We start from the raw sequence: 7,803 nt of genomic DNA, 5'->3' as shown, positions 1-7,803 counted from the left end.
TTATTTGATTGTTTCTCCTTAAAACTGGCTGAAAACACAGTTTCAGGGCTGGAGAGACTCTCTCCATCATTTCCACAGTTTGCAAAAACTCGGATTGCGTAATCTGCGTCTTCTTTCAGTCCCTGAAGAGTGCACTCCCTGTTTGTAGATTTCACAGACTTCCATGGCTTTTCACTTTCCTGATCCTTCGTGCATTCTCTGAATTCCAACACGTATCCAGTGACCAGAACATCCTCTCCCACAGATGTAGGAACATCCCAGGCTACAGTTGCAGACTCTGATTCTACTCGTTTCACTATAGGTGCTCCAGGAGGAGCACATGGACGAGTCCTGAAGAATGATGTTGAGTCACTAGTCAGACTTACTCCTGGACGACACACCGCCTTACAGTTGAAACAATATTCTTTATGTGGTTGTAACTGCTTGACAGTGACTTGATCAGAAACCCCATCAGTAAACACATCTGTCCATTCAGGGCTCGGCGCAGACTGATATGAAATGCAGTACGATTTCACACAACTAACACCGTGGACAGGAGGTTTGATTTGCAGATGTATGCAGTCATGCTCCGCACTCAAGAAGACTGGTTTTGGGGGTTTTGAGGGGAGCTCGTACTGTGAGCTTATGAGTCTCCCCCTTTCATAAACATGAATTGAAGAGGCAGTGATGAGTTCATCCGGGATTGATGCAATGCAGAATTCAATGTTATTTCTTCCTTTATTGGCTTCTTTGAAATCTAGGAAGGACTGTATGTTTTCCCTGGTCAGTGTAGTTACATTTCCTGAGGAAAACCATTTTTCTGTCTTTTTTGAGGAATCTTGATCATAACTCACTTGCTCGCGATTGTTTTTTCAGGTAATTCTCCAGGTCTGAAAAGTACAGTTCCTTTTCATTTAAGGAGGAAAGTGCAAAAGCTATCACATAGTTATTGGATGCTTTCAAGACAACCTTGTCCAAGTCATTGCTGGATGAAAGAACAGGGACTTCTTTCATGATTTCGATGTACGATCTAATGACATTCATCTCTCGCTCTCGCTCATTGAGGTACTTGTTTACCAGAGCACCCTGAAACGGGGATCTTTCTTTGTCATTAAGAGCATCAACAAGTTCTTGTTCTTCTTTTCCTCCACCCCTTATGGATGGAAGAAGCCTGCAGAGATGTTTTTGAAAAACTATTTTGTACTCTGAGCAGAGGTCCTTAAATTTTCTGATTTTAGTTTTGATTTCAGGGAATTGAATGGCGACATTGTCCCTCATCAGGTCTTGACATTGAATATCACAATTATCCAGTTCATCCATGATCCGTTGGGCACGTCGTACTAGGCTTACACTGATCTCCCTGACTAACTGAGCAGCTGTTGAATCTAGTTTTTTAAGAGGGTAAAGCCATACAGTCATGGGCACAGCATTCTCTCCATGTTCTCCCAACAGTTTTGGCAGCTCTGAGTACACCTTGATGGCATCTACATAGGAAACTGGATTGTTTTCCAGAGCAAAATCTCCATGAAAAGTGCAGCTGAATTTGTTCATTTTCTCTTTTTCCGATTCACTCATTTTCAAAGATGCTTCACCTTCAATTGATATTAAAGGTATATTTTTGATTGTTGCATGCAGGTGTCCTTCTATCTCTTGATGATTTTCATTGGATGAAACTTCACGGTCAAAAATAAAGAACGCTTGAGCTCCATACAATAGAGCCGTAACAACATGTGTGGCCGAGCCCTCCTGAAATACATTACTATGCTTTATGTTCCCTGCTCCAAGATGCTCCATAGTTAACTGCTCAAAACGTACCGTTGACCGATACTGTAAAGTGACTCGAGATTGATGTTTGGACTTCTTCTTGTCATTTAAATAGCTAGCTGACCCTTTCACACTAACTAATCCACCCAGAAAACTGGCTTCAAGAGATGCAGAAATATTCAAAGCTTCTACTTTGTCTTCACTTGAATCTGAGGCAATGATTTTGAAGTCAGTATTTGGCTGTGGCCGTACATTGATATTCTTCTGCAGCATCTCAGCATCCCAAAGAGTTATTCCTTGGGAACATTTTATATGTTAATAATTAGTTACCCCAAAGGTAAAGCATAAAATCTAACAAAGTAATAAATTATACCATTTAGATTGTTTCCTCCCCAGTGTGTTCATGTGCTTTTTATTACCTGGAATGAGGACATCTCTTCGGCAGTCATAAAGCATTCCCAACTGAAAAGGTCGGCCAAGACAAGCCAGTTCAATGGTTTCAGAGTCAGACATCTTTCTAGTGGAAAAGTCTTGGATTATAATTTTTTTGTAAATGTTAAATAAAAAGATATACAACATATGACTGAAAAAAATATTGCATTAGCAACAAAACAGCATTCATTGGGCCATCTTCAAATATGGGTAAAATTATCTTGAGACAGTGCTGGCAGCTTTAATATATTTAGTGCTGTAACTAATGATTTTTTTTTTTTTTCAGTCAATCAACTTATTTTTAATAACAAAGATAAAATAAAATATCTGTATTGTAATTCTAAAATGACATTTACATTTTTATTTTTATTAATCGTATCATGAAATAAGATTTTGGTGATCCAACGCCTTTCCCAACCTGTTCACAATGGTTTTTGTTGCAAACATTTAATCGTATAATTTAACAATTATTTTTCCAGTTAATCTGTTGTTTATTTTCTGAATATTTGATGAATCCTTTGGTCAGTTTACCAATAAATAATAACCATAACTAATCTATATGAACCTGAGGGTATCTGAGCAGTTTGGGAACAGTGCTGCTTACTGGTCGAGAAATCTGAAAAAATGCTTCTATCATTATAACAGTTTAAAAATGTGCTCTAAAACAAAACTTTTGGATTCCTTAGGTCCGACATTGTCTCTCAGGCATTGTGTTGATGTAAAATTCTGCATTTTACCAACGCATTGGTGTTGCAAGACAATGCTCAGTAAGTGTTGTTATGATGATGCTCTGAGAGGTTAACTGAGCAATTTCATAACAGTGCCACCTATATATAGGGGAGAGCAGGGCACAAACTAACACGGGGCTAGTTGTAATACACTTGTTTTAAATACTTTCACACATGTTAGCATGACGAAACAGTGTTTTTTTGTGTGTTAGCTGCCATATCAACACTATATAGAGAAAACATTGCGCCAAAATTCTGAAATCTTTGGAAGATATCATTGAACATTTATTTAACCATGGCAAAAGTAGATTTCTTACTTATGTTAATTTTTCATCTCTATTATTGGTGTTTATTTAAAATTAGACAAATCTGATATAATTTTAATCTCGAATATGTTATTTAACAGTTGGTATGGTTCTTTAATGTTTTGCTAACTAGCAGAAGACACTAGCAAGGTTTAAATCCCAGTTGTGCAGGTGGGGCATGTTGTAACACTGTGTTACAATGTGCGTCTATTAGAACTATGCTATTCTATTCTATACTTTTATTAATTCTATTGATAAAACATTAGAAAAGGGTGAATAAAGACTGAGAGTCAATGTTCAGAAATTATTTATTATTATTATGTTTTGAACTATGTTGTATAGCTGTGTTTTCCAGTGTGGTCGTTGTCAAACTCAAAAATTATTATTATTTTTTTTTTTTTAAATGCCATTATTTTATATAAAAAAGTTAATAATTGTATTTTATTGAGAAAATATTTTAGTTTGTCTTTTATGTATTTTTTTATTAGTTCAGATAGCAATTTAAGCTGTCATGGTCATGTTACAATGTACCCCACCTATTGGACTTGTTGTCACATTTCATTTCCATTCTTTCGGGGTATATCAAGAAAAAAGTATACACTGTATTAATAAAACAAAACCACATAATTGTACTAGACATGTGGGAAATTAATATGGGAAAAATAAACACTCTGAACCCTACGTAAAGATTTATACAAACTGAGAAAGTCAAAAATTGTTAGGTTGTGCCCGTTGCATTAACAAACGTGGTTGAAGGACCACTTTGCGACAATATGGTTTTGGGAAACAGTCGTGACTCGTGACTAGCTAGATTATTTCTTCAACAATATATCGTAGCCTACTATGGTAGTGAAGCAGCGAGTAACATCGTTACGGGAAACACACCCCAGTTGGATTGAAGCAATAGTGAAGATTAAAAAGCATTTGGTTAACAGAAAATACATTGTTATTTTCCAAAATCCTACATATTTTTTGATGTTCTTTGTACTGTATTGACCGACCTGTCCACCTAAAACACATGGATGAAAGAGGAAGGGAGGAGATGGCTGGATGACAGGTTTTTGATTGAATAATAAATCCAAATTTTACATATTGTTGTAATTCTATACCGCTGTAACCTCCAAATCATTCTAACACATTACCATCATCTGCTGCAATCAAATATTGCCCTTACCTGTTGATTAAAGATTTCAGATGTTGATTCACGGTCCTCAGCGGTGCCTCTAAACAACTCGATCTTGGATTCTAATGCACTGGGTGTTTGGCAATATTAATATTTCATTACGAGTTTTATGAAATATTAATAGGGAAAAAATGCTCTGAGACTTGTTTAAAAAGTTTTACGAATCTCCACAACATGATTTCGTTTCATTAAAAAATATTCAGAATAATTCAAAGACAAAAATTCCAAAGGCAAAAATAACAAACTTGTATAAGTCTTCACCCGATTTGCGACCCCGAGAAAAAACACACACAAAGCTTTTTATACTATCCTCGTTATAGGCCGCCTTTAAGCTATGGGCTGTCATTACAGCTTTTCCCTTATATGGTAAAACTTTGGACTTATCCTAGTCCTTATTTACCATACGCCTGCAAAAAGCACATATTCAAATATCTGTTTTCTTTTTCACACCTATTTTATGCAGCACATACATAATAGCTTATTTGGTCAATTTTTCCCCTCGAAGTTGTTGAGACCTCAAACCCGTGCTTCACACATTTTCTCTGTCTGAAGCAAAAGATGTTCACAGTTTCTTTCAAAAATGCTTATGGCCTCAACAACATAAGCATTGTGAAACCACACACCCACACTCATAACACTTGTAACAATGACCCTAAATGTTTTCGTAACATTCTTTACATTGTTCTTTAGGTTTTCTCATCTTATCCCATTTATGCATAAGAACCAAAATTCCTAATAGAATTACATTTTCACTAGATACAATAATACCCAAAATAAAAACACTTAGGGCCATTGTTACAAGTGTTATGTGTGTGGGTGTGTGTGGTTTCACAATGCTTATGTTGTTGGGGCCATATGCATTTTTGAAAGAAACTGTGAACATCTTTTGCTTCAGGCAGAGAAAATGTGTGAGACACAGGTTTGAGGTCTCAACAACTTCGAGGGGAAAAATTTACCAAATAAGCTATTATGTATACATGTGCTACATAAAATAGGTGTGAAAAAGAAAATAGATATTTGAATATGTGCTTTTTGCAAGCGTATGTTAAATAAGGACTAGGATAAGTCCAAAGTTTTACCTTATAAGGGAAAGGCTGTACTACAATGATAGCCTATAGCTTAAAGGCAGCCTATAAGGAGGATGTCTGCTACCCGACCCGAGCCCGACGGGTCCCGAAAAACTCACGGGTTTCGGGTCAGGTTTAATGTTTAATGAATAGCCTTGGGTCGGGTTCGGGTTTTTTAACTAAGAAAAACTATATAGGCTATACATGTAGTTTGCGTGCTGTGTGCTTGCCTGCTTACTTGTGACCATAAAGAGCACGCGAGAGAGAAAATACATGCACAGTTTCAGCGCCGCAGTCCTCATCTGATTGCTGTGTTGTGACCGAAATAGTGCGCGCGGGAGCACATGCGTAAAACAGTTCTGTAAAATGATATATGAATTATTTTTATTTTATCATATATCATTTTACAAAACTGTTTTGCGCATTTGCTCCCGCGCGCACTATTTCAGTCACAACACCGCAATCAGAGGACGGCGCTGAAACCATCAACTGTTGATGCTGTCGATCTCTTCATTCATAATTTGTACTGAGAAGCATATTTTTTTGTAAATAGTTGTGCTACACTGTACAAACTTTGTTTTGAAGTTTAATGTTTGAGTTCCAGAGGAATTTGTCACTGTTTCACCTGTTCAACCACATCAAAGTTTTGATCGTAGCCTAACTAGTAACTTGGCCTAAGTCCGTGCCTTTTCTCTTTTTTTTTCTTGTGTGTTGCTGACTGCCAAGGGGGGCGCTGTGCCTCAGTGAAACGGTGTCTGTACATGTATTTGTTTAATTATCGTTGCAAGCAATCATAAAATACAGCATCTTCCAAAAAAAAAAAAGATAAGGCTTTTACTGTGAGAAACGGACCTCGGGTTTGGGTCGGGCTTAAAATATAACCGAAATGGTCGTGTCGGGTTAAATGATTTCGGGTGCGGGCTTCAGTTTACAGCCCGTGCAGACCTCAAGGATATAAAAAGCTTTGTGTGTTTTTTTTCGGGGCCGCAAATCGGTTGAAGACTTGTACGAGTTTGATATTTTTGCCTTTGGAATTTTTGTCTTTGTATTATTCAGAATATTTTTTATATAAAACGAAATCTTGTTGTTGTGATTCGTAATTTTTTTAAACAAGTCTCAGAGCAATTTTTCCCTATCAATTTTTCATATTTTTTTTACTTTTATATGAAATATTAATAAATTAATAATGGCAAAAAAATGCCAGTGCATTAGAATCCAAGATTGAGTTGGTTAGAGGCACCGCTGAGGACCCTGAATCAACATCTGAAATCTTTAATCTACAGATAAGGGCAATATTTGATTGCAGCAGATCATGGTAATGACTTTACAGCAGTGACAGCGGTATAGAAATACAACATGGCGCCCTTGCCTAAACATTGCTCTGAGACTTGTTTAAAAAGTTTTACGAATCACCACAACATGATTTTGTTTTATTTAAAAATATTCAGAATAATACAAAGGCAAAAATAACATAAACTCGCACATGTCCTCACCCGATTTGTGGCCCGAGAAAAAACACACAAAGCTTTTTATACAGACGGTTGGTCTGGGAACGCCCCCGGGAACGCCCCGTCACGTGATGTGAATTTAGCCCTTGGGGGAAAACATTGCCTTCGCGCTCATTGAAATACACGGGACAATCATGCTGAAGAGTTGCTGTGTCGTTTTCTGTACCGCCAATAAACAAACAAATTATGAATTGAAGTTCTACATTCTTCCTAATAAACACACAGAACCGGAAAGGAGGACAGGGACTTGTAATTTTTGAGATTACTGTGTGAGTAGATCCCTGTGTGATATAGTAGTGGGTGTTAAACTCGTATTAGGCAGTGGGCCAGATTTGTCTACATCCCTTACGAAAAAGAACTATAGTAATCCTATAAGATTTCTATAGTAGGCTAGTGTATAATACTTCTGTGATGTTCTGTAATACTTCTATAGTACTTCTACAGTATGTCCCAAAATACTATAGTATTCCTATAAGATTACTATAATATTTTGTCCCAAAATACTACAAGATTCCTATAGTTGTTTTTCATAAGGGATGTCTCATTCACATTAGCGTTATCAGCTGAATCTTGCTTGATAGGCCAACCGCGAACCTATGGAGTAGTTCGAGGTCTACACTCAATACAGACTGCAGTCTGTGAGTTAGGGATAACTGTCAGCACAGTCTCTCGGCAACTTCGTACTACTGATCACCGTTTTACAAAAGGATTAATGGTTTGGAGTGAAGCATAGGTACAATTGGTAAGTGACAAGGTTTTATGGAGTTATAGTATGCAACAGGCTAATGTTACCGCTACAGCTACCGTGATGTCTTGCCTGGAGATTCAACCAGATAA

General features: G+C 37.0%; 1 long non-coding RNA gene across 1 annotated transcript; it reads right to left on the bottom strand.

The window, feature by feature from the left end:
- Window positions 1-842: 842 nt before the first annotated feature.
- On the bottom strand, window positions 843-4,688 carry LOC309501563. Its single transcript, XR_014206904.1, has 3 exons — window positions 4,383-4,688; window positions 2,163-2,260; window positions 843-2,039 (listed from the first exon to the last, which is right to left on the bottom strand). It is a non-coding gene; the product is annotated as an uncharacterized lncRNA (long non-coding RNA).
- Window positions 4,689-7,803: the final 3,115 nt, after the last annotated feature.

Source organism: Leuciscus leuciscus, assembly GCF_965113295.1.
Source record: "Leuciscus leuciscus genome assembly, chromosome: 6".
Taxonomy (NCBI): domain Eukaryota; kingdom Metazoa; phylum Chordata; class Actinopteri; order Cypriniformes; family Leuciscidae; genus Leuciscus; species Leuciscus leuciscus.
This window is presented reverse-complemented; position numbering and strand designations above follow the sequence as displayed.